This window comes from Rhipicephalus microplus, chromosome 3, assembly GCF_043290135.1.
Source record: "Rhipicephalus microplus isolate Deutch F79 chromosome 3, USDA_Rmic, whole genome shotgun sequence".
Classification (NCBI taxonomy): domain Eukaryota; kingdom Metazoa; phylum Arthropoda; class Arachnida; order Ixodida; family Ixodidae; genus Rhipicephalus; species Rhipicephalus microplus.
The window spans coordinates 154,385,924-154,410,838 of record NC_134702.1 but is presented as its reverse complement, the minus strand read 5'-3'; the positions used below and the strand labels follow the sequence as shown (position 1 = coordinate 154,410,838).

The following is a 24,915-nucleotide window of genomic DNA, read 5'->3' as shown; positions in this document are numbered from 1 at the left end:
CCCGCGACCTACGAGTCAGCAGCCGAGTACCTTAGCCACTAGATCATTGTGGCGGGGCGTGGAAGAGGTACTAATAGCCCACGAAGCGAACTTCATTGAATCACGTTTTATCGACTGCATAGTGTTGTAGCTACAACATTTCTATAGATTTAAAGAACTTTTTGGTGGTGAATCGATATCTATTCACGTTGAAACTTCCCGTGTCGCAAAAACACGTATGCACAAACACCACTCACGAAGACAAGAGAGGCGCTCAGTCGTGTCGTCTCCTCTTGTAAGCAGTGTGGAAAGCTCACATGTCATGTCTCTCTAGAAAGACAGGTCATGTGAGCTTGGACTGTTAAAAAGGCTGATTTGATTCTTCAGTAAGCCTAGTTGTTATGCTGTGCCTGTTTGTTTCGCTTCTTCCTTCGTGTCCTGTTTTACCAATTAGTGTGGTGCCTCCATCCTTTGCGTCTAAAGCAGTTATGAGATGGAGCTTTCTGAAAACTTGCCTTAGAAATGTACGCGTGCTGCACGGTATAGTGCCGAAGTAACGCAGGACTCGCCACCTGGAAAAGACGGACGGGCGACGGCGGCTCTCTCCTGTCACGCGGTGATGCGCGCGTGCGACGCGCTCTCGGAAGAAAGAACGCAGGCCTCCGAGAAGCGCGGCGGGCGTGCCACCTCCTGCCGGGAGCGGGGAAGACGAGGAAGACGCGGCACACGACGTGACTAATCGACCCGCGAAGTCACTGGGTCGTTAACGGGGCGGGCGCTCTTTTAAGAGCCTCGTAAACAGCGCCGTAAGTCAGTGTTCATCTTGACACGTTCCCTCTCGTTAGGCCTCGTGTACTGCCAGTGCGTGCGGTGTAGGCATGCTCCAAAGTGTGCTATATATATATATATATATATATATATATATATATATATATATATATATATATGTGTGTGTGTGTGTGTGTGTGTGTGTGTGTGTGTGTGTGTGCGTTTTTGTGCGTGTGTACAGTCTCCATATTTACTTCCCAATCCAATCTTAATATTTTCTCATTATTTCCACATCTCAAGTTATAAAGGCTGATGGAAGAGATCAGACACTTATTTACCAAATGAACTATGTCTTCGTGGGAAGGCAGAGTTGCTGTTGCTTAAATTTGGGCCAGGAAGCCTTGAATATACTCAATTCCTTCGATCGACACTTTGCTTTCTCTGTCAAATTCCAACTGACTATGCCGGCTAAGCCCTTATTACACAGTTATTAGGTGTGGGTGGTATACACCGGCGTGCGCAACCCGGTTGTCTGTTCTGCCATTGTAGCACAATGTAAGAAATGTTACACGACTCACAAGAACGAACTATGACAGCCTGCTTTAGCTTTATTTGTTTGTTTGTTTGTGAGTGACCTTATAAACCCCTATTACACGGGGGAACTTAAGTGCGCTTTGAGGGTGTACACTTGACCCGCGGTTTCGTTCACACGCTATGGCACCGGAACGGTTAGTGAGACTCACTGCAATGTGCGCGTGCCAGCTAGTGTGTTTGCCAAACACACTTCGCAGTGACTAAGTGTCTCATCTCGGTAGCAGTGGTTCAAGCAAGGTATTAACCGAAGCCGAGTACATAGCATGTTCTATATCACCGCCATCATCCTTAGCAATATCCTTATATAAGCTATAAAGCATGCTACACCACAAAAGCTGCTCAGCGATTCTCACTCTTTAAAGCTGCATGCGACTGCTAGGAGCATGTGCAGCGCACGCCGTGCAATGGCTACCGCCTCCTTTGCGCATAATGTTCATTTTTAGGCCGCTTTAGAGCTTTCCTTCAATATTGCTTAAAAATACTCGCCTGAATTAACAAGTGTATGTTGTGCGAGTACCTATCGCAATTATGATAATTTCCAAAGTAATCTTCCCTTGCTCGTGTGACAGCACACCGCCAAGGTGACATATACAGGTCGTAAGATAACTCCTTAAACATTACACACGTTTTGCAGGTGTGACCGGGGTATTAGTCAATGACCAGATAGTAGTCATGGCGCTTCACTGCCAGATGCTTCGTTACTAGCCACACTGGTGCGTAACACCACGCCCTCTGACTATGGTTAAAAAACCGAGTGGTGAAGTCCTTGCAGTTTGGCGCTATATATATTGATGTTTGCAAACACCGAATTCGAATAGGACCCGAGCAGGCAAGGGTTATGACGGTCGGCTCAGGGTGACTGAGGCTGTGAAAACACACACTCGTTGCGCAAATCACATGTTTTGACCCTTGGCGTCATTCTACCCTTCTACCGCGCAATCTTACTTGCGTTGAGGAGACTTCTCCCACCACGTGACATTCATATAGTGATTTTACTGTGAAGCTACGTCGTCCGCCTTGGTGGAGAAGCATGGCTACGGCTGTTGACCCAAAGGTCGCGTCTTCGACCGCGGCCGCAACGCTCGCATTTTGATGGGGGCGAAATGGTAGAGGCCCGCCCGCGTGCTGTGCAACGTGAGTGCAGGCACGCTAAAGAACACCACCTAGTCCAAATTACCACAGTCCTCCACCATGGAGTCTCTCATGATCATATGGTGGTTTTGAAATGTAATGATCTAGATATTATTATTGCTGAAACTACTTCAAGGAAGGCTGTCGCTGTGTAGTATATATAGAACACCTGCTTGCCATGCAGGAGGCCCGGGTATGATTCTCTTCGAAGCACGGTTTGCGTTTCTTTAATTTTATTTTAATCTTTCCCAATCTGTCAGTCACGGTCAACACTGATTTTCGACTCCCAGCTAACGACGCTGACACCGACCCTTGACGCCGACATCAAACTTCTGAACGCCAAGGCTTTCATAAGTGACTAGTAGAATTCTATATCAAGTTTCCGAATAAGTTAACGAACTGCTAAGTGAATGCACGTAAATCTAAGTCAAATAGGCCAGGCTTTTCGGCAATGCACCTTGTTCTCTCGTCGTATATACCGAACGTCTGCGAAGAGTTTCTTTGTGTGCACGCACACACGCACCCCCCCCCCCCTCTCCAACGACAAAACAAGCTGCTTAAGCAACTCTAGCGATATGGCAGGTAACATTGCAAGAAATGTTCAGAGTGAGTTGGTTCTCTTGGCGATTGGTCAAGGGAAGGCTGGCTAACACATACGGGACCGCATGTGGTACACCTCAGCCAACATCCTTGTTGGTTAGCTTTTCTTTCGGCTAATCTGGCATTACGCTTGTCGCGTAAAAAGAGGTCTTGTGTCTGAGCATGCATGCTGTTTTCCGACTTTCTTCAGTATATAACATGCTTGATTTAACTGCATTAGCTTTTTGCACATACCATTTCAGTTATAAGAGCTGACCAAGATATAAAATATGATCAAGTTGTCATGGCATTCATTGTTGTATCAGTCGTCCTTCCTTTGGTGACAATGTCGCGTTTTGAGCTTCGATAAAAGAGTGATGGATTCTGATAATGAACTTTAATTGTAAGTTAGCGCACGTCCTCTTGGTTGTTCCTCGCTTGTGTCGTCGTTGTTTGGTCTGTACAAGCTTTAACATGAATTCCCACAAAATAGCCCAGCTATGCGATCTCCTGAGTAGAATTATCCTACTAGGTAGAATCTTGTTTGGGAGATTCACACGTTGGGTTTGCGATAAGTGCGCCAGTTTTTAGTGCGCTATATCGAATTCCAGCTTTTACCCACAGTTGAGATACGAGTCGTTGGCAGCGATTACATTCAGGTGTGTCACCGCCGAGAGCCAGTGAGGAGAGAAATGTTGCACTCAACGAGGTGGTGGCATCCTCCCTCGCCCGGCGCCGGAACCAGCCGCATGTTTTCGAAAAGTTTCGAGCAATTTTAAGTTAAACATTCTAACTACTTCTTAATCATTTTTAAACAAAATATTTTGGATCTTGATCGCTCATATTACTCTGGTTTAATCGTATAGCCCTGTTGAGGTTTGTATTCAGCTCTTACTGTTAGCATGACCCCACCACATGACGTCCATGAATAGTATGAAATGCTGCACTAGTAGACTGCTATGCAGTTACGAAAATAAATAACTAAAGTTCATCGTGAAAGTCACGTCACGGGGATTTGATTTCCACGGCTAAAAAGTTACGCGGGCTAAAAGAAGAAATTATTTAAGGTGACGATCATAATCGTCTCTCTTACACTAAAGCTACCGCATCACGAGATAGCCTCGTTTGGCCAGAAATGAGTTTGTGTTCCACTACACTATTATTGCGGCTGGTTAGGGTTGAATTTGCTAAACTGCTCGTTCATAAGCGCGTATTCGCACTGGCCAGGTGAATTTTCTATAATGATACGTATTGGCTGAAATATTCTCCTGGGAATATGTTCAGCCTAAGACGTTTTAAGTGAATACAGGCCGTGATTCTGGGGCGATACTCACCTTTATTTACTCCTCGAAGCTTCAATTATTCACTTCGCTCGGATCAGGCCACCTAAATGCCACAGATGCCGAAAACAGAAAAAGAAAAAAAGCTTTGGCGGAAGGCAGTCATTGCAAAATTAAGCCTCGCAAGTGTGTACATAGATCTCCTTGAAACAAAGCCTCCGTGGAAAAGCTTTGCCACTCTGCCCAGGTGCGCAAAGGAGACCGCCGTTCTTTCTCGGCTTAAACGTTCGTGCGCGCTGCCGCGCTCCTGTAACGTGCACGCGCGGCTTCGGAAACAACAGCGGCGAACACGTATACAACGCAGCCTCGCATCCCCGCCGCCGCTGGCGAGAAGGGACACGCAGAGTGAACGGTGAGGCGGGTGGTTTTGCGGGCGTGGTCGGGGAGGGTACGACCGCGGCGCTTTTTCTCCCCGCCACGGCCGGCCGTAATTACAGGTTAGGCCCATCATCAATAACCATCGATAACCCATCGCGGCCAGCCCCCCTCCGCCGCAGAGCGAGCGCTTCGCCTCCGCAGCAACACATGCATCGCTACCGGTGCGTCCTTTTCCTTCATTTTCTCTTTAAATTTTTTACTTCGTTTCACATCGGCGGAGCTCCCACTGTTTCTGTCCCTCGCTGGTGTACGAGTCCGTTTTCGTCGGTCGCACCCGACAAACGCCACGCCAGGCCTTCACTGCGACGCGAGCAGCCAAACGTGCGCACATACATACACGTCCACGGGACGTGCCTCGGAGATCTCGGTTCGGACTCGAGAAGCGAAAGCTTGACAAGCGCCTTCTCACATCCCTGGCCCCCTTCAAGCGGGCCGCAGGCTGTCGGACCCCGTTGGAAGAGCTGCTCTGGATTCGGCTCCCACGGGCCGCCCCTGTAGTTTGTTCCAAAGCTGCTGCGGTAGCAGTCAAGCAAGGCCGCGCATGCAGCCCACCCTCAGACCTGCAGCAGGCCGCGGATAGTTCGACGTGATCGCTCTCCTTCCTTTTCTGCGCCACCGAACTCAACGGCGCGTTTGACTCCTTTCGATATGTTTACGTTTGACGTGAGCCCTTGGGCCTTGTAAGCGCCGTTGTTGAAACTTCTTTCCTTTTTTTTTTCTTTAAATAAATGCGAGCACGAATGCAACAAGTATGCGCGCCTCCGAGGAATCCGGTAGCCGCCGTTCCGCTCGGCCGATCGGACAAAGCCGCAAACTTTTCTTCTATTATTCTTATTTGTTTCTTTTACATTTTTGTAGAGAGAGAGAAAATGGGAGGGGATGAGATTTGGAACAGACACTGTGAAGGGCTAGTGGCCAGACGTGTAAAACTTTCCCCGCCATTTTCTAGGAACAGATCGCGTCCTTTGCGTGCATAGTCTCAGCGGAGCTTTTGTTCCCTCTTACCTTCAAATTCTCGAGTCTGTCTCCGGTTCGTATGTACACCACTTGTGTTAATATACTTGGACCAGTGTTCCGGATGTTGATTGATTGATATATGGGGTTTAACGTCCCAAAACCACCACATGATTATGAGCGACGCCGTAGTGGAGGGCTCTGGAAATTGCGACCACGTGGTGTTCTTTAACGTGCACTCAAATATGAGCACACGGGCCTACAACATTTCCGCCTCCAGCTGCCGCAGCCGGGATTTGATTCCGCGACGTGCGATTCAGCAGCCGAGTACCTTAGCCACTACACCACTGCGGCGGAGCGGTGTTGCGGATGTTCTCTCCTCTCGAATATGCATAGAATTTCGTAAACATTTCGCACATTCATACCACCACTGCTGCGTTCTTGTTGCTACGACATCATGGTTCCTCTATTAAGCACAACATACGTGATGATGAAAAAAAGAACCCTCACGTGGTCACTTATGCAATCGCCAGAGCTGAATCAATGCCGAAACTAAATTTTTTTTCTTCTCACTTAATTGTATTCATCCTCTCTTAACTATCGCGCCCCCCCCCACACACACACGCACACGTCAATTTCCTGCACCTAACGGAGATTTACACCGTCTGTACAGGGTGACAAACCCTGACACATTTCTGCTTTTCTGTGCCTCACAATGCTTTACACCGCTTCTAGTATCAGCCCGCTTTTGCCCAAAAGGAAACGTTGTGTAATTATGTCACCACGAGTACATCGCGAATTTCAGCCAATCTGTGACGTCGACGTGATGTTACATGGGGTCATGAGACCTTCAGTGCACCACCGGAATCGTACATGCACTTAAGTATGACGTCACTCTTGACAGATGCTTATTACGTCATTTTTGGTTGCATCAATAACGTTGACACCTCTGTTTCGCGACGACTTGTCGAATCTCGAAATTTCGTGACTCAGTGATACATGTAATACTTTCACCTTGATGCGTTCTACGCCCAAAACCACGATGCATTTGATCTTCACGTCTGCAAAAAAAGCTGTACCCCCTGGTTCTTCTTCAAGGCAGCAGGGGCAGTGGCAACAGGTGTGTGTTTGTGTATATGTGAAAACTTAGTCTCTTTATTCTTTTTTGCCAGAAATTCCTCCAAGAATAAATCATGCACAGCGCTGAGAAACGAAGACAGGAGCAGACACATAAAAACGACACACGCTGGCGCTGACTTCCAAACGAAATTTCCCTTGGAAGTCAGCGCCAGTAGTCTGTGTCGTTGATGTGCCTTCTCTTGTACTCGTTTTTTAGCGCTACGAAGACTTGGGATGCACACATGCACACAAAGCAATCCGTCATCAATTATATCGCCTGACTGCGATGAGTTACATCGCACCTACGCCTTTTTTTTTTGTACACGTATTAAAGTGAATTTTCGTCACCCACTGCAGCAGCAGCTATTTTCGTAACCAGAGCTGTTGTTACGTATGCAATAACGTTTCTTGAGTCGGGTTAGCACTTTCTCAGCTACTCTATTGTGTGTTTATTATAAGTAACCCTGTGGGCAGTAATAAAACGAGTTACTAGTTATAGTGCCCCGAATATACCGGCTAGCACGCCGTACGCGCACATCGCGTTGGCATGAACCACGGCCGCCTGGATCGGGTGACCACAGCGCCCGATCCAGGCTGCCGTGCATGAACAATTATGCCTTCCACCTGCAGTCACCAGATGGCGATAGCCGTTGCTAACGCGCAATACCAATGTAGTGTACCAAGCGGCGTCTCTAGCCGATGCATGCGCACACCCGCGGGAGACGCCAGGGAACTGTCCCTGCTCGTCCAGGACCAGATCTTGGATTGGGCCAAGGGGGTAGCGGAGACCTACGCTGGGTAGGCTCCTCTGACACTCCACCACCGCACCTTTCCCTCTTGGGATGAATAAAGTTTTTCTCCTCCTCCTCCCTGCTCGTTTCGCGATGCGGAACGTCCGTTGAGGCGCACAGGGTAATCGAAAAAAAAATGATTTTTAGCAAAGTTTCAGGCAATAGCAAGCACAATTATTAATACGCTATGCGGTATCCGGTGTTTTTTATAAATAATAATCATACATAAGTACGTGTTTTCCGAAGAATAAGTACCACTTTCTCTAACTAAGCTATATCATATGCGAGACAGCTTCGTGAGCGCTAAATTTTCACCAACTTTGTAGCTGATTACGAAACGTTTATTGATGATCAGTTTACTCATCGGACGACGCTTATTAACGACGGACGGTAATTAAAAGGGGGCAAGTTTCATGCGTGACACTAGCTGGTGTGCCAAGGTATATTACAGACTGTTTTGGAATCGTGCTTTTTTTTTGCAAAGCAATCTAGGAAAGCCGCTCAATTATCTTACCGGAATCAGTTATTCAGGTGGTGCGCATCGCATGACCTTCTGAATTCATCGCAGCACATCCGAATTGAATATACCGATCTGAAGCCCGATGGTGGACAAGCGTGAGCGCGAGGAGGGCGTGCGAGTCGTTTTTTGGTGTGCCCTCGAACGAAAGTAGGCAGCTGCCTTGCTACGCTTGTTCTCGGCTGCCTGTCGGCCACAGCGTGGTTCCATGGATTTCTCTACATGAACGCTATACATATTTTGCTCGAATAAAGCTGTTCTTACGCAATTGGTACCTCCTTCCGTCAATCCTTTAGGTACGTTCGTGATTTACGTGACAATATTTTGTGTACTCACCATATTTGATTTGTGTGACATCGGGGCTGCAGCAGTTTTGGGCTGCAACCCTCAAGACGGTCAATCAGCAAGTCCCCTAGGGACGTTCCTAACCTTCTTTGCGCCACTATGTCCTGCGCAATGGCGTATCGCCACAGCATGAAGCCTGATAGTTCAGAATTTTCGCTAGTTATTTCACGGCACCTGCGTGCTGCCATTCTTCAACATGTACATGGTGCTCCGACCAACCGTCACCCTGGCGTTTCACGCAATTTTTTAGGCCTGGCCTCTATCGTTCTGTATACCGCTAGTTCTGTCAGCGTCGCAGACGTCCCGCTCTCTCTCACGCTGGCCTGCTCAAACCTATCGACATTCCAACGAAATCATTCTTTGGCGTTGGCCTCGACTTGCTCAGACTTTTTCCTACATCTGTATCAGGCAACAAATGTATTGCTGTCGCAACTGACTATGCGACCACGTATGCCACAAAACGTGCCTTGTCCAATAGCTGCACTACAGACGTCGCAGATTTTCTGCTTAACGACGTCATACTTCGACATGGGACTTCACGCTGGTTATACTTACGGTGTGTGGCCCCCCCTTCATCGCAAAAGTCATCGACTAACTTCTCCGTAGCTGCTTTACCGAACATGACCTTGAATGAGCGGCCGTACAGATACGGTCGAAATTTGAGAACCGCCCAAACCACGGCGAGGCACTCTTTCTCGGTAGTCGAGTAGTTCTCTTCCGTGCGAGAGAGAGCTCTGCTGGCATAGGCTATCACTTTCTCGGAGTTGTCTTGCCATTGTATCAGTACGGCGCCCAGGCCTACATTGCTTGCGTCGGTGTGAAGTGCTGTTGGCGCTTCCTGGTCAAAGTGCGCCAGAACCGGAGGTGTTTGGAGGCGTTGGCGTAATTCGTTGAACGCTGTTTGTTCCTTTTCGCTCCAAAGAAAGGGGACATCATCTCGTGTGAGCCGCGTCAGAGGCGCCGCAATAGACGAAAAGTTGGCGATGAATCGTCGGTAATAAGCGCAGAGGCCTAAGAAGCGTCAAACTGCTCTTTTGTCATGCGGTGCGGGAAACTTTGCGACAGCGTCGATTTTGCCCGGGTCAGGTCGAACACCTTCGTGGCTGACCACGTGGCCTAAGAAGCAAAGTTCGTTGAAACCTAAATGGCACTTCTCTGGCTTTAAAGTCAGGCCAGCCGAACGTATAGCTTCTAGAACTGCGAATAATCGACTTAGGTGTTCCTCGAATGTAGCTGAGAAGACGACAACGTCGTCTAGATAAACCAAGCATGCCTGCCACTTAAGTCCTGATAGCACAGTGTCCATTAAACGCTGAAAAGTGGCTGGCGCTGAGCATAACCCGAATGGAAGCACTTTAAATTCATAAAGACCGTCGGGCGTCACGAAAGCAGTTTTCTCACGGTCTCTCTCGTCGACCTCTATTTGCCAATAGCCACTTCGCAGGTCCATCGATGAGAAATAGCGTGCATGCCGCAGCCGGTCAAGAGAGTCATCTATACGTGGCAGTGGGTAGACGTCTTTCTTCGTTACTTGGTTTAACTTGCAGTAATCTATACAGAAACGCAAGCTGCCGTCTTTCTTTTTAACCAATACCACAGGGGATGCCCAGGGACTCTTGGAAGGCTGTATTACGTCATCTTGGAGCATCTTCTGAACTTGCTTTTGGATCTCCTCACGTTCTTTCGGAGCCACAAGGTATGGGTTTTGACGGATCGGTCTCGTATTTTCTTCAGTGATGATTCGGTGCCGGGTCAGTGGTGTTTGCTTGACTTTCGACGTGCACGAAAAACAATTTTTGAACTGGTGTATCAGCTCTAGTAGGCGCTGTTTTTCCGAGGCTGACAGGGTTGAGCAAATGTTGACAGACAAAGGTGTCGAGGCTGGGATGGTCGCCTCGTCCGGTTGCAAAGCGAAGCAATCTCTGGCTTGGTCCACGTCGTCGTAGTAGGCAATCGCGGTGCCCTTCTAGATGTGACGACGCTCGTTGCTGAAGTTGGTGATGAGGACTTCTGCCCGCCCATCAATTAGTGCCAGAATGCCTCTCGCTATTGAAACACCTTGCGTAAGCAATAGCGTGTCTATTCGCTCCGCTATCACCTCATTATGGCACGGCCGTTCACACAACACCGACACAAGGCAGCAAAATCTCGGCAGGAGCATCACATCATCGGCTACACGTAAACGTTGCAGTTGTTCTTCAGTGGTGGCGTCGACGTAAGGATGGGCGGAAAAGGTGACGATACGTTCTGGGATATTGATGATAGCACCGTACTCTCGCAGAAAATCCATACCCAAAATCAACTCTTTACAACAGTCCGGTAAAATGACAAAAGTGGCGACGAAGTTCGAATCATCGATTACGAGCCGAGCGGTGCATTTACCGGTTGGCGTCATTAGCTGCCCACCAGCACTCCTTATGCTCGGCCCACTCCACGGCGTCTTAACCTTCTTAAGGCGGTCGGCGAGCTCTTGTCGCATAATAGAGAAGTCAGCACCAGTGTCAACCAGTGCTGTTACGTGGTGCCCGTCTATAACAACGCTGAGGTTGGCACGTACAAATTCATTGGCAGTAGTACTCGTGGTTGTTGTCGTCTTCGTCATCACCGTCGTCACGTCGTCTTTGTGTAGAGGCAAGGGGGTCTTTTTGGCGTCTCGGCGATTGGCAACCTTGCCCCCGGAGGTCGCGGCAGTTAGTTTCCCTGGCACGGGCTTAGGGAGCGGTTTCTGATGGCGTCCGCGTATCTTTGGCGATTCGGGGAATTCTGACCTCGTGCAGGTGACGGAGACCGCCAGCGACGACTTGGTGAAGACGCTTCGTTGGTCGGTAGGCGATCAGCAGCATGGTCACGAGGGTCTTCAGAATAAAAAGAAGCGGGCCGAGAAAAGTTTCCAACCCGGGTTTCTCAATGACGGCAGTAGCGCGAGATGTGGCCTGGTTCGCCGCAGTGGAAACAAAGGGGTCGATGGTCGGCGGTGCGCCACAAGTCGGTCCGACGTACTGGTGGTCGCCGGACAGGTTCACGCTGCCACCACGGCAAGGTAACGGGCCGTGGCTGAAAGGGTGGTTCTTCTGGGGCAGGCGGATGACGGCGGACGGCATCAGCATAGGTCAGTGGACGTGGTTCGGGTGGTGGCGCCGGTGAGGGAAAGGCTTGCCGTAGTTCTTGGCGCACGATTTCTGCAACAGAAGCAACTGGGGGATCGGTAGACAGAAGGCCGAGGGCCCGCAACTCTTCCCGCAGGATTTGTCGGATCATTTGCCGTAAAGAGTTTTCAGAAACGGCGGCGTTTTGAGCGGCGGCACCAACAGGCGTTTGGTCGGGCAGGCGGTCAAAGTGGCGGCATCGTTGCCGGAGCGCCCGCTCAATGACAGTCGCCTCTTTGATGAATTCATCCACTGTTGTTGGCGGATTTCGTACAAGGCCGGCGAAAAGCGGTTCCTTAACTCCCCGCATCAGATGACGAACTTTCCTTGCCTCGTGCATGTCAGGGTCAGCGCGGCGAAATAGGCGGGCCATATTCTCAGCGAACATGGCCACGCTTTCGTTCGGCTTTTGCATGCGGGCTTCGATCATCTGCTGTGCGAGATCCCGCCGGTCCGCACTCAGGAACGTCTCGAGAAGCTTTTGGCGGAAATTGTCCCAGGTTTGGAAAGTAGGCTCCCTGTTCTCGTACCATGTGCGAGCGCTATTTTCCATTGCGAAGTAGGCACGGCCAAGTTTTTCTTGCACGCTCCAACGATTCACCACAGCGGTCCGCTCAAACTGGTCGAGCCAGTCCTCGACATCTTCATACGGTTCTCCACGGAAGACTTCGGGAACACGAGGAGTCTCAAAAGTTACCTGGTAAGGGTGAGTCGTCTGGGCCGGGGGAAGATTCGCAGACGCTGAAGGGGCCGCCATGTTGGTAACAGGAGATGCCGTCAAGAGTTCTGGGCTTAGGCCTAATAGGCGCCGGCTGAATCGGTGTACTGGAGTCGCAACAAGACGTTGAGGCTCCGGACTGGGTGTACGGTCCCGAACAACGCTTTCTTGCATCAGGTTGCAGGCCCCAGCACCTCCACCAGTGTCGCGACGTCAAGAGAGAGGTCATACTCGAAGACAGTGAGAAAACAGCAGCGGGTCGGTCTTTTTGTTAACCGCGCGAGAGAGAGTTCCTCATCTTTCTCGTTGTTGCGTTCTGCATAAAAGCGTGCAGGTGCGCGTATGCGCTGTCGCCTTCGTCTTTTTCGCGGGACGCATGTGACATTATAGTATACAGCCTACCATCTACAGACCAACTGTCTTAACAAATGTCTCAACCGAACTCTATGAGATATGTTGTCAACGTTCGTTTCTTCTGGCCACCGTGAATGAGAAGCAATGCTACCACCCTACGTTATTTTCGCATACAATTCATGCAGACATAACACTACCGGCTACTCGCCATTTTTTTCTTCTGTTCGGCCACAACCCGACGTTGCCATTTGAAACACTCCTTTCCGATGATCGTACCAACCGTCTATTCTCAGGACATCGCTTCCCAGCCGTCGTCGCTTGCTAAATCACCCACACTAGGCCACGTGCTTCTAAGGCCTCACAAGAAGAAGGCTTGTGTGAGAAGCTCCTTCCTCTATACACAGATCCCGCAAAGTTATTCGCCATATCACGCACGCGGACTACCTCATCACTTCTGTTCATTCACCCACATCTTCTACCAGTGTTATTAAATCATACGATTCAATAACTATGGTCCTCTACTACACCACCAACTAACGTTCATGTCTCGCGCTTCAAACGTTATTACACTGCCAGTTGAGAATGATTTGAAGGCGCCGTGATGGTGCTTTGTCCGGCGGGAGTGATGTCACGGGGCATAGTGCATGAGCCCGCCGTGGCAGACGGAGAGACGTAGAAGAGGGCTGGTGTGCTGTTCAAGATTCTGGCGACTATTGAATGGCACAGTTGCTCCTAAGTATTGTAAATATATTCACTTCGGCCTCCATTGTCACTTCGTGTTTCCAATAACAATATCTATAGGCCTAATATGGTCACTGTGCATTGGCATAGCTTTAAATCGTGCGCTAAATGCAGCTTTATTATACTGTAAAACCTGGGCAAGTGCGTACCGTGACCACCCAGCAATTCCCGTTCCTGAAATTCCCACCATTTCCTTTACCAAACCGTCGATGACGTCATGTTTCAGGTAAGCATGTAGAGTTTGCCCCGCACGAGTAGATTCTTGTTAAGGAGGCTCACAAACCCAGTGCGTAACATGTGCGCAACTTTTTCGTGCACTTTATCGATGCCCTGCTCGTCACGGCAATTGAGATACATGTCGTCTGCAGAGAGTCAGGTTGAATTATCTCTCAAAGAGAAAATAACCGCCAGGTCAGATGTAGCGACGAAGGCACCACCGGTGGGTGGAGCAAATGCGCACTTCGCGAGGGTGTGAGTGGCGCCCCCTCTGGCATGGCGCCGCTGTCAGGCGCATATTTGCGAAGTTGTTTTTTTTCTGCGATTTTAGGTTCATTACTGCGATCGCATACTGGCCACTTCGGCTAATGGTATTATATTAAACCCAATTCGTGTATCTAAACCTGCTTTTGAGCTTTGTCGCTTCTTATAGGCCTTCATTCAACACTTGATTTTGCGCGTGATCATGCAACGTGACATCTACGGATGACCAACAAGCCGGGCGCCTACAACGTGCAACGCTCTTAAGAAGCGGTCGTGACGAGATTCGGTATATTTAAAGTGGGATGGCCAAAAACCGGCTCGACAGTGTGAATGGACGCTATAAATACTTGAACAGCAATGAAATTGTTCAACGTTGAGAACACGTTTTGCAAAATTGTTCCTCTCCTGCCCATACTGTAAAGAATCTAAAACATATATTGGTGATTCGGTGGACTGACTAACAATCAGGGTAGCGACAGCTGGCTACTTTTCGGCAAACAAGGGAGTTGGAGACGCCCGTGGCGACCAAAATTGTGATTGGCGACATGGCGAATTTTTTGCGATTTTCGGCTTATGTCTCGACTGAGTTATGCTTTATATACACAGTATCTTCAAAACAAACGGGTGTCAACATTTGTTCCATTTTTCTTAGTTTTACACCCACCAGCAAAAGCGGCACTTTACGTGCAATTTAGTACGTCCGTCATGTTTCTCGTGTACATCGACTAATTCACATATATCCTGGAGGCACTGGCTCATGCATACGCCAGCAACCTTTCAGCGATTTAGGTCAGTGCCCTACTTCCCGTGCATCTAGGCGGTGGTGTTACACAACATGTTTAGGTGCTTCGAGCGTCTTCAAAGTTTCGCGTCTGAAGTGGCTAATTGACGTTTAGGCCACGTGTTCCTACCGCAGCTGCAACAGTCGTGGTCGACATTTTCTCTGCTGCGGTACCACTTAATTTGGTACGCTGCATTTAAATTTGTTATTAATATACTTTTTACTGGGCCAAGAAGTCGGGCTTTTCTGGGCAGCCTTCAAAAACTACTGCGAGGCGAACGTATAGCGCAAAAATGACCACACGAGAAGCGTGGTGCAGGCATTTCGACGGTTACGCATTACTTTCTAATTTAATTCTGCTGCTTTGTATTTACGTTGTTCGATTATTGTACTTATGATTCCACTGCAGCGAAATTATCTGAATATGCAGGAAGTCTATGCACGGTGTCGCTCTCTTCTTGTAGGGACTGCTTCATCCTCTATTCCTTAAGACGGAAACCATCACAAACTTTTGTTATGAGGCGCTAGCCTTGAGGCACGCTGCTGGTGCATGCATGTTCTTTTTCAGTGCTCCCATTATAAAGGGGGTGGTGTGAGTGGCAATTAGTAACGCCAATTTCATTTAGGATGTTTAGATAATACCGTAACTTTACTGGGCTATATATAATTCGGAATTTCGATCGCTAGGCACCTGTGTATACAGTGGTGACATTTTTTGTGAAATTTGAATAAAAATGGTGACTCTTGGTGAAATTTCGCTTGTAGTTTGGGGAATTTCACTCGAAAGTCAGTGGCAACCCTGTTAACAATGTTGCGCTAAGCTGAACCCAACATGCACCTATATCTTAAGTGGACTAAGAAAAATCACTATTGTCGCATTTCATGCAAACATCAGAGAACAGTTAACCAAGAACTTTGACGGTCCTTTTTCGTTCTGGTGTTCATGAAACACTCCGCTGTCATGGGTATGGTACTCACCATTTTTTTCACTTATTTGTGTGACCTCTACTCACTCTGAGCCCGCTGATGTTATCACCTTTCTTTCTTCTTCGAATTCCCGCTTTTTTGTTGTTGGTGAAACCATTATTCAATCTACAGCCAAGGCGCGTTCCCGCGAAACACCACGTTAGGGGAAGACAGAAGTACAGAGTTGCTGATAAGCCGTTGAGTGCCCACCCAGCGTGCCACCGCAACCTTCCGCATAGAAGAGGACGAGAACCTGCTCATCGCTCTCTATTACTCTTCTCAACCCTCGGATCGTTATCGGCTGTTCTTGTGAACAAAGGCTTCAGGAACTTCAGCAGCTGATGATCACGATCTCTTACTTTTTTCATAGTTTCTGCTTTCTTAGCTAATTTGGGCTGCGGCTGGTCCTTTTATTGTGAATCCCCTTTGCGCGTACGTTTTTTCTAAAACTGTGTTTCACTGCAAAATAAAAAAGAATAAATAATTAGCGTATATGTGCTATCGAACCTTCATTCTCCTTATAGTCACCGATTCATTTGTTGCAATACTTCATTTATGTAATCACTTATTGGAGCTCCTACGCTGTTCATAATATAGATGACAACTTTTGTATGCAAGAGATGTACCGGTTACGTTATTGCAACATCTGAATATCAGCCTGATTGGCTCACAGGTAATACTAAATGCGCACATTTGGCCGGAAAGAAAAGTTCACGCATAAGCAATCACTGATTATTATTTGAAGGACGTCTTGTGCAAGTTAAGTGTGATAACTAGGTAACACACGATGACTGGTGTAGTGGCGTCGGTAAGGGAGCTTATTCTGTACCAGTAGAAAAACCATCCGCTCAATTATTCACGCCAACTGGGTGCTGGTCAATGGCTGCTTTCTAGCCAAATAACTACTGAAGTCGTACTACTGAAGTCGTATGCACTCGTGCATGTTGAACTAATGGTTACATGCACGAGTTAACGAAATGTGCAACACGACATGTCTAAATCGTGTTGCGAACCAAACATTCTTGAATGAAGTTTGCAGCTTTACATGTCAATTCATGATTTGATCCGAGTATTACTGGTCAATCTACTGTGACGTTTGGACCCTTTGGTCATTACTGAGAAAACGGTGCCACTGAGCGTAGGTGTCTAGGTAGCACAGTGACCGAATGCTCAGATGTAGCACAGTGAAATAGAAGAGAACAGGAAATGACACTCCAGCAAGGTTAGCTTCAATTGTCACCTTCACACATAAACACTGCCTCTGTTGATTCCTATATGAAACGAGGCAGAGTCGTCACAGCTCTCATATAACATTGGTGATTGATTGATATGTGGGGTTTAACGTCCCAAAATCACCATATGATTATGAGAGACGCCGTAGTGGAGGGCTCCGGAAATTTTTGCCACCTGAGGTTCTTTAACGTGCACACAAATCTGAGCACACGGGCCTACAATATTTCCGCCTCCATCGGAAATGCAGCCGCCAAAGCCCGGATTCGATCCCATGACCTGCGGGTCAGAGGCCGAGTATCTTAGCCACTAGACCACTGCGGCGGGGCCAGCTCTCGTATAACTTTCATAAGCCAAACGAGGTCTTACTTTGCTTAAAAGCATCAGTAGCTCCCATGGCCATGTACAGGATGCTCATGCTCTGGACTTTCGAATGAAGGTTCTCACATCGACGACGGCTACAGTGCGAAAATGGACAAGGTACCGACACAAGCAACCGAGGTATATTCTCAGTTGTTACTTTCCGTTACTTATCTGCCTTCTCACTGCCCCTTTATGAAACATCCGCTACCCCAATCGCCTACTTTATCCTCACAGCTATGAGACACCGAACAAGTAAGCGCATTTTTTCATGTAAAGGTACGTGAAGGGTGCGAGATAAGGGATGGTAAAACATGGGGCTGAGGATGCAAGAGAAGACCACGCCACGCCTGCCTTAATCTGACATTGTCTTTTTTGTTGTTGTTGTCGTGGGTAGAGTGCACCTATTGGATGCACACATTCATTTACATTTAACATAATTTCGTGCACCTTGACCGAATGTCAATGCCTCCTGACAGATGAGAGAATAAAGTAAAAAGACTTTCCGCTTCCAGAAACTTCAACAGATTACCTAAACGTAGCAGTTTCAGCATTTTTCCCCCTTTGTGGTTGTTGGTGGTGGTCGCCCGTAACTTCAACCGCAACCTTCACAAACAGCCGATGATACCATAAATGGGTACGTAAGCCACAAAAAATTTCGCTACTGATTTACAAGGGCGCGCGGTAAAAGTCTGATGTTTCACTTTAACCTTGAAAAAGGTGTGATTTCTTATCGGGATAATCTAAAGCGTTAACACTCCAGCCCGGGAGCAGAAGACTCATGCTGCACACCACTATTTTTAAAGGCGCTATCTAAGATATGTGCACCACTGCACAAATATGGCAGCAAGGTGAATTTTTCGGTCTCTATGGAGTCTGCTTCCTTGAGAGATTTCAGTGTGAAATGACCAGCTGAGAATCCTATAAGGCAGGAAGACTGAAAATCAGGCACGCTGAATTCAGACAATATGTGTAAGGTTTGCGAGCAGTGTACAAATTGTGACAAAGCCCGTGCCATACAAATCAAGACATTTAAAGCACCCATGGCAATTGAGGAACAGAGCCCGATCCCCACACAGTAAAAATTTTTACACCCAGAAGGGTGTAAATGAGCTTGTCCCGTAGACGACACCCTAAGGGTGTTAATTCAGCACCTTCCAAAAAGGGTGCTTTTTCATGCACCCTTAGAATAGGGTGTACATGTAAAAAAACTGTAGGGTGTTAAAAAAACACCCTTAAGGAAGGGTGCCTTCGATGTCCATCACTTTTTTAGCACCCTCTGAGGAGGGTGCGAGAAGGGTGCACAAGGGTGTTGAGTGCCCATGGCAGGGGTGCCAGTATTCTTTTAGACTGCACTAATAGATATCAGCATGCACTGATTACACACTACTTGAAGAAAGTGGTCCTCATTATCAATGGTGCGCCACCTGTCGAGCTCCATTCATTGCGTCTGGGCAAAAATATAAACGCGTGCCATTGTGTATGAACTTGTGCTGGATCTATATATACTTCACAGTATATGCATAATGCGCGTTACAGAAAATGAAGCCTTGCTGCCCTTGCATATTGCGTTTATTTAATAGGCAAATAAAACAAACTTTTCTTCTGCCACACAACTTTTTCACCAGATATACGTTCACGTATACGTACACTACACATGCAACACCTCAAATGTTTATTATATTTATTCAGTTTCACTTCATTGACAATTCTTTGCAACATACAATTACACTGGTTTCAGTTTAGTATACTGCTTCAAGTACATAGAGACTACAAATGAAATATACGCTAATATATCCCTATAATTCTTTCAAGTATCTACAATCCCAGTGGTTTCCAGTTTAATACTCCTTCATGTACACAATCGGTTAATAGGAATGAAATACAAGCATATATATACTTATGATTCTTTCAAATATATACAATCACCATGATTTCACTATATATGCCTTCATGTACACAATCGTTCCCAAGAAGTGATGCACACAAAAATATATATGGATAGTGTTTTCAAATGTATATAATCACAGTGGATTAAGCTTTGTATTCGTGGATGTATAACAATTGGTTATGAGAAATGATGTACATGCAAACATATACGGGTTTTTGCACATATAACTTTAGCGAATACTTAAGAAACCAATACAATGATCAGAAACACAATAAGCTAAAAACGAACACAAAACTGAGTCAAAACACACAAAAAACAAAAGAGGTAATGCATAATTAAGGCTAATGACACAGCTGGGTCACTTTATGCCAAATGTCCCAGCCATTTTGGCAACCATCTCAAATGTATTCGAAAAACTCGTGCTGCATTGAAAATAGTGAATTTCTGGAATATTTAGGAGAGGAAAAATATTTGGTCACGTGGCTGCCTTCTGAACTTTCTGGAATGCCGTCTAGGTGTTGTATGTGAAAAATTTTATTTTAAAAGCACCGCTCCTTCTTTTCATACGAAACTCGGTCTACGTGTTACGTAACAAGAGCTTAATTTGGGAGAGTTCGTTCATCGTGGTTGTGTGCTAGTCACAGCGCGACAACTTTCGGAAGAGACAGAGAGGACAGGAAAGAGCACCGACTGTCAACTGAATTTAATGAATGTGCTACGAGCGCTTTTATACGGAGTACAAGAACCGTGTTCATGCGCGACGACACGTGTGAGCACTACAAAATAATCTTTAACCGTGAAAAGAATACTCCCTCTCGGAAAGGATAAGTGAACGTGTAGTGATGCACTGATCATTGGTTTACCTGATAAAAAATACTTCTACAAACATTAAATTGGCATTAAGTAAACCTATTCTCGTGACGAATGGGGCAAGATTGACTATTCCTGTTGCTGTTTATTACACACACTTTTGAAAGCTTGCAAGGGGTGGAAAACAACACGCTAATATCATATGTGCTGGCTATTTTTTTAATTGTGAGACACATGATGTGGTATAACATGCAAAGGTTTTGGTCATTGTTTTTTGTTGGTCCTGTCTAACTTTACTTTCTGCAGGAGGGTTTTGCAAACGGGTGTGATGATTCTGTTGGGATACCCAGCATCTTTTAGTCTTTTAATCTGGTTTTTAAACCTGACCTCACCCTTGTGCTAACATGACTTCTGAAGGGTGGCCTGAGTACATGAGGTATCAATTCCTCTTTCTACTAATTTTGAATGCCCACTATCAAAAGGCAGAACATTCTTAGCACTCCTGGGCTGATAGCACCAGCCAATACCCCAACAGCATCATCACACTTGTTTGTGAAACCCTCCTGCAGAAAGTAAAGTTAAAGGAAGCAGGACCAAAAGAAAAAGAGAATGACCAATCACCTTTGCATGTCACACGGTACTACGTACATAAGGTGTCTCACAATTTTAGGAAAGGAGCCAGCAGATATGACATTGTTGTTTTCCACCCCTTGCAAGCTTTCAAAAGTGCATGTACTTACAGCAACAGGAATAGTCAATCTTGCACCATTCGTCACTAGAATAGGTTTACTGAATGCCAATCTAATGTGTATAAGATACCGCTAACATGTGGAAAAGTAAACAGGACAAACTGGGCAATGCTTCAATGATCAAGCAAGACGGCATGCTTTAAATGTTAAGAAGAGCTATAGTAATCTCATGGCCGGACACCGTAAGAATGTAAGTGTAGTCCTAGGTTTCATAAAACACGGTTTTTGAAAAAAAAGCAAGCAGAAAAATGAGAGATTTTAGAACTCTTTATCAGGAAGGCCAAGGATCAATGCATCAGTACACCTTCACTTATCTTTTCCGAAAAAGAGTATTCTTTTCTCGGTTAAACTTATTTTGTCATGGTCACACATGTGTTGTTGCAGATGAGCCCTGGTCTTGTGCTCAGTATAAAAACGCTCGTATCATCTTCAATAAAATTCAGTTGACAGCGCTCTTTCCTGTCCTTTTTGCGATAAGATTTTTATTACAGAAAGAATTTCATTTTCTTACAATTTAGGTATAATAATGAGTTTTCATTGTGTCACAACATGGAGCAAATTGCATCTCAATACGGACAAAAATCACAATTTTGTGAAATTCGTGATATTTTCTCGTATATTTCAGCAGCTTGAGAGGTCTAAAGATATTTTTTCCTCAAAATATACCTTCTGTGGAGTAAATATTCACTGCTCAGATATTCATACAAAGTGCAATATTGCAATAAAAAATGCAAACATAACACATTTTGGCTTTATTCTTGGAAGCGAATGTGGCTAAAAAATTGCACTATTACTATTGAGCTTCAAATACCTTACAGAAGCACATTTACTTAACAGGTAGACCGAATTTGCTTTAGAAAAAATAAGCGGTAGTTTTAAAACAAAATTTTCCACAAACAGCACACAGACGGCATTATGCCAGGAAGTTATAAGCCAGCCACATGAACAAAACTTTTTTTCTCGCTGAAATATTCTAGCAGTTCACTGTTTTCAACGCAGTAAGTCAGCACTTTTTTTTTTCAAATACAATTCAGATGGTCGCCAAAGTGGCTGGGACGTTTGGCATGGAATGGTCCAGTTATATTTAAGCAAAATAACTTACACAAATAACAATGTTTGTTCATCTACCATGACCACACTAGAAAAAGTTGTTCAGGCATTGTGACACTAAAATTTTCAGCGTCGTACTGCCTGAACAACTTCTTTGATAAACTCCAAACTCACGCCGAGAAAAATCCGCTCAATCACGGTGGTTGTTAAAGGCCTTGCGGTCGTAGACAATGTTGAAAATAAAAAAAAATCAACTCATCAGTGCTGTCACTCCTTCTTCGTCATTACTGACACGAAAGATGTTTCGGTTATCCATGTGGAGGTTCAGGAAGTAGGCTTGCTCTAGACTGGGGCCGGGGGGTAGACTACGCAGGACGTCAGCGGCACCCTCTCATCCTGTAATAAGAGCAAATATGACTTCTCTTAAAAGGATGTTTGTGCTGTTCTGGCAGCACCATATATAAAGAATGTGTAGTGTATATCCTTCGAAATGGCGTGTAATTGACATTACACTGAGCTCGAAGCATACAACCCATACATTCTAGTAATTTCGTATGATAAAGATAAGAGTTTTCCAGCATACAGCAAATTCCCGAAATGAGGTGAAGTGTAAGACTACAGCTCGAAAATGGCACTTACGAAAGCCTGAACTCACCTAAGAATCAAATTCCTTATAGGGTAGTGAGCCAGTGTGAAAAACAATTCCTAAAGTACAACGCTCAGAACATGTAACATTAATCAAAATGCACAAGAAACTCACCTCTTCACGTACAAACAGTGAAGACATCTCTGCTTTCTCTTTTACATGAGAACAAATGATCTTGGGCGTGGCACTAGCGAAGAGGTCTGCAAAAAAAAAAGTAAGAGATTTACTGACTTTAATCACGCCTCTAACAATCTGAGGAATTATTACAAGTCACCAATCAGTGCAATTCTGACTGCGTCTATAAGGGCTTCAAAAATGAACAATTTTCTCGTTCTTTCTACCCTCACAAGACGCTCCGTCAATGGAATCTAATCCAAATTTGACGCTGTGCTTCCTATTTGCCTGCTTTCTAGACCTAGGGCTCCGAACATGTGTTTTGTGCACCTAATCTAGCACAGAAATTCGTCATCTATAATTCAATCTTCTTAATTCATTGTAATTTGATAAAAGATGTGATAGCTCGTCCAGTTTTTAAAGAGTTGCGGGCCTGCAATAGGCACTGCCTTGCACGTATTAAAGCACTTCTTTAAAAAAAAATTTCTAAGCTTGCTTTCAGAAAAAGCGTCTGGCATATTTCGACAACCAAGCCCATCCTCTGATGGCAATCAGGGGCACGCTGTTAGCGATTATTGACTACGGGATTTACAAACGTAACCCGTGCCTAAATACTCAGTTAAACACAATCACGCAAGTAAGAGCGCTCGAACGCGGCAACGCGCGCGGACGCCGACTACGTTGCAGCAGCCATGGCTTATGCTAGAGCAACCGCACATAGCTCCAACAGTCACGTATATACTCTCTCGATTCTGTTATAACGCCGAACATTATCGCAGATGAAAGCGAAGCACGAAAACAGCAAACCGAAACGAGGGAAAACAACACACGGCGATGGCCACAACAACGCGTTTTTGCAAGTCTGCTAGATCTTTCCCTGTTGCTGGTGGCACTTGTCCTAAATAGCTTAAAAGACCGAGGCGCACGTGCTGGGAGCATCGCGGCATATCAGCACCTCCAACTATACCGTCTTTAAGCAAAAAAAAAAGCCATTTCGTACAGTGCGCCTCTGTACATAATTTTTGCTTTTTCTTTCTTTTTTTACGCTTACACCTACAGAAGCACGTTGCACATTTGAGTAATAATAGAATTGTTATTACGATGTAGCCCAAAGCACATCTTAAAACAATATCAATCACTTTGTTCAGTGTAGAGACAATGTGCGATCAGCAACTAATCCCGCCCTTGTTAAGTGATCACATCACTCACTGTATGAGTGATGCAGGCACTTACACAACATCGCGCATAGCAGTGTGAACTCGTTAAGTCACACGTTTAATCGGGCATCTGCAACAGGCCCGCGAACGCATGCTGTTGTAAATGGCTGGCAGCCTACTTCGGCAGAGCTGCTGCAGGCGCCCAGCTAGCGCTGTATGATTACTACCTACGAAAACAGTACACTCACCGTTAATAGGCCCACGTTGTCCGTGTCCGCCACTGCATGAATATTCCTTAATCCGAGCGTCACTTCGAACACGGTGTCATGCGTGACCACCATTGAATATGCGCCTGTTCGCTAGAATACACACAGCGACCAAGACCCCAGACCAACGCAACGCATTTGAAAGACGATGAGACAGAGGGAGCAACGTTGAGAGAGAGAAGGAGGAGGCACTGGCGGCGGCGTGGCGGCGCCAGTGCCTCCTCCTTCCTCCTCCGCAGTTGTCCACGCAGGTGTTCGGTGATGCAACTCTTCGCTTATCTACGCCGCCGTTGTGGGAGCAACGCTGGCCGGGGTGAGCGTGAGCGGTGGGGGGGGGGGGAGCGAAAACCCGCCAAGGCGGCGCCGAAAGGCAAACGCTATGGCGCATACGGCGGACGGTCGTTCGGCGCGGAATGACTCCTTGTAAACGGCAACTCTCCTCCCAGCCAGTCGCACAGCGACGCAGATTCTTTACCAGCCTCGGGTTCTTTGAGTATTTTGACGGAATGCGATTGCAGTGGGCGAAAAATAGTGAAGCAAATCTTGCGGAAAACGAAGTGCACAATGGAATGGCCAGAAACAATAATTATTTCGTCCTCGGTGGCATTAGCGGGAGAGCATCGCCACACCTTTTTCCAGAGGAATTTCTTTTCGCATTGTCTGTGTCTGGCTATTCCGCGTATGGTGCCGCAAACACTGAATGCGTAGTCGAAGCTGGAACAAATTAATCCACAGTCGCGGATGTTTATTACAAGGCTTGTCACGCACCATGAAACGTGCCGAGGTTGTTATAACAAACTTTTTGCTGACCACATGATCAGCACATAATTCCATATGGTTGCCCAATGAGCTAGCTAAGCACCTGTAGCAAAGGCAGGGCACGTTCTTGTTAAACGTTGTTAATATAAACGATGGTTGTGCATAAGTGCAGTGACGGCTTTCCGTGTGAATTGGTCATAAC

At 46.4% G+C, this 24,915-nt stretch overlaps 1 long non-coding RNA gene across 1 annotated transcript; it reads right to left on the bottom strand.

Annotated features, from left to right (window-relative positions):
* Window positions 1–18,825: 18,825 nt before the first annotated feature.
* On the bottom strand, window positions 18,826–24,107 carry LOC142803973 (uncharacterized). The gene is made up of 3 exons (XR_012894394.1): window positions 23,937–24,107; window positions 22,532–22,617; window positions 18,826–22,167 (listed from the first exon to the last, which is right to left on the bottom strand). It is a non-coding gene; the product is annotated as an uncharacterized LOC142803973 (long non-coding RNA).
* Window positions 24,108–24,915: the final 808 nt, after the last annotated feature.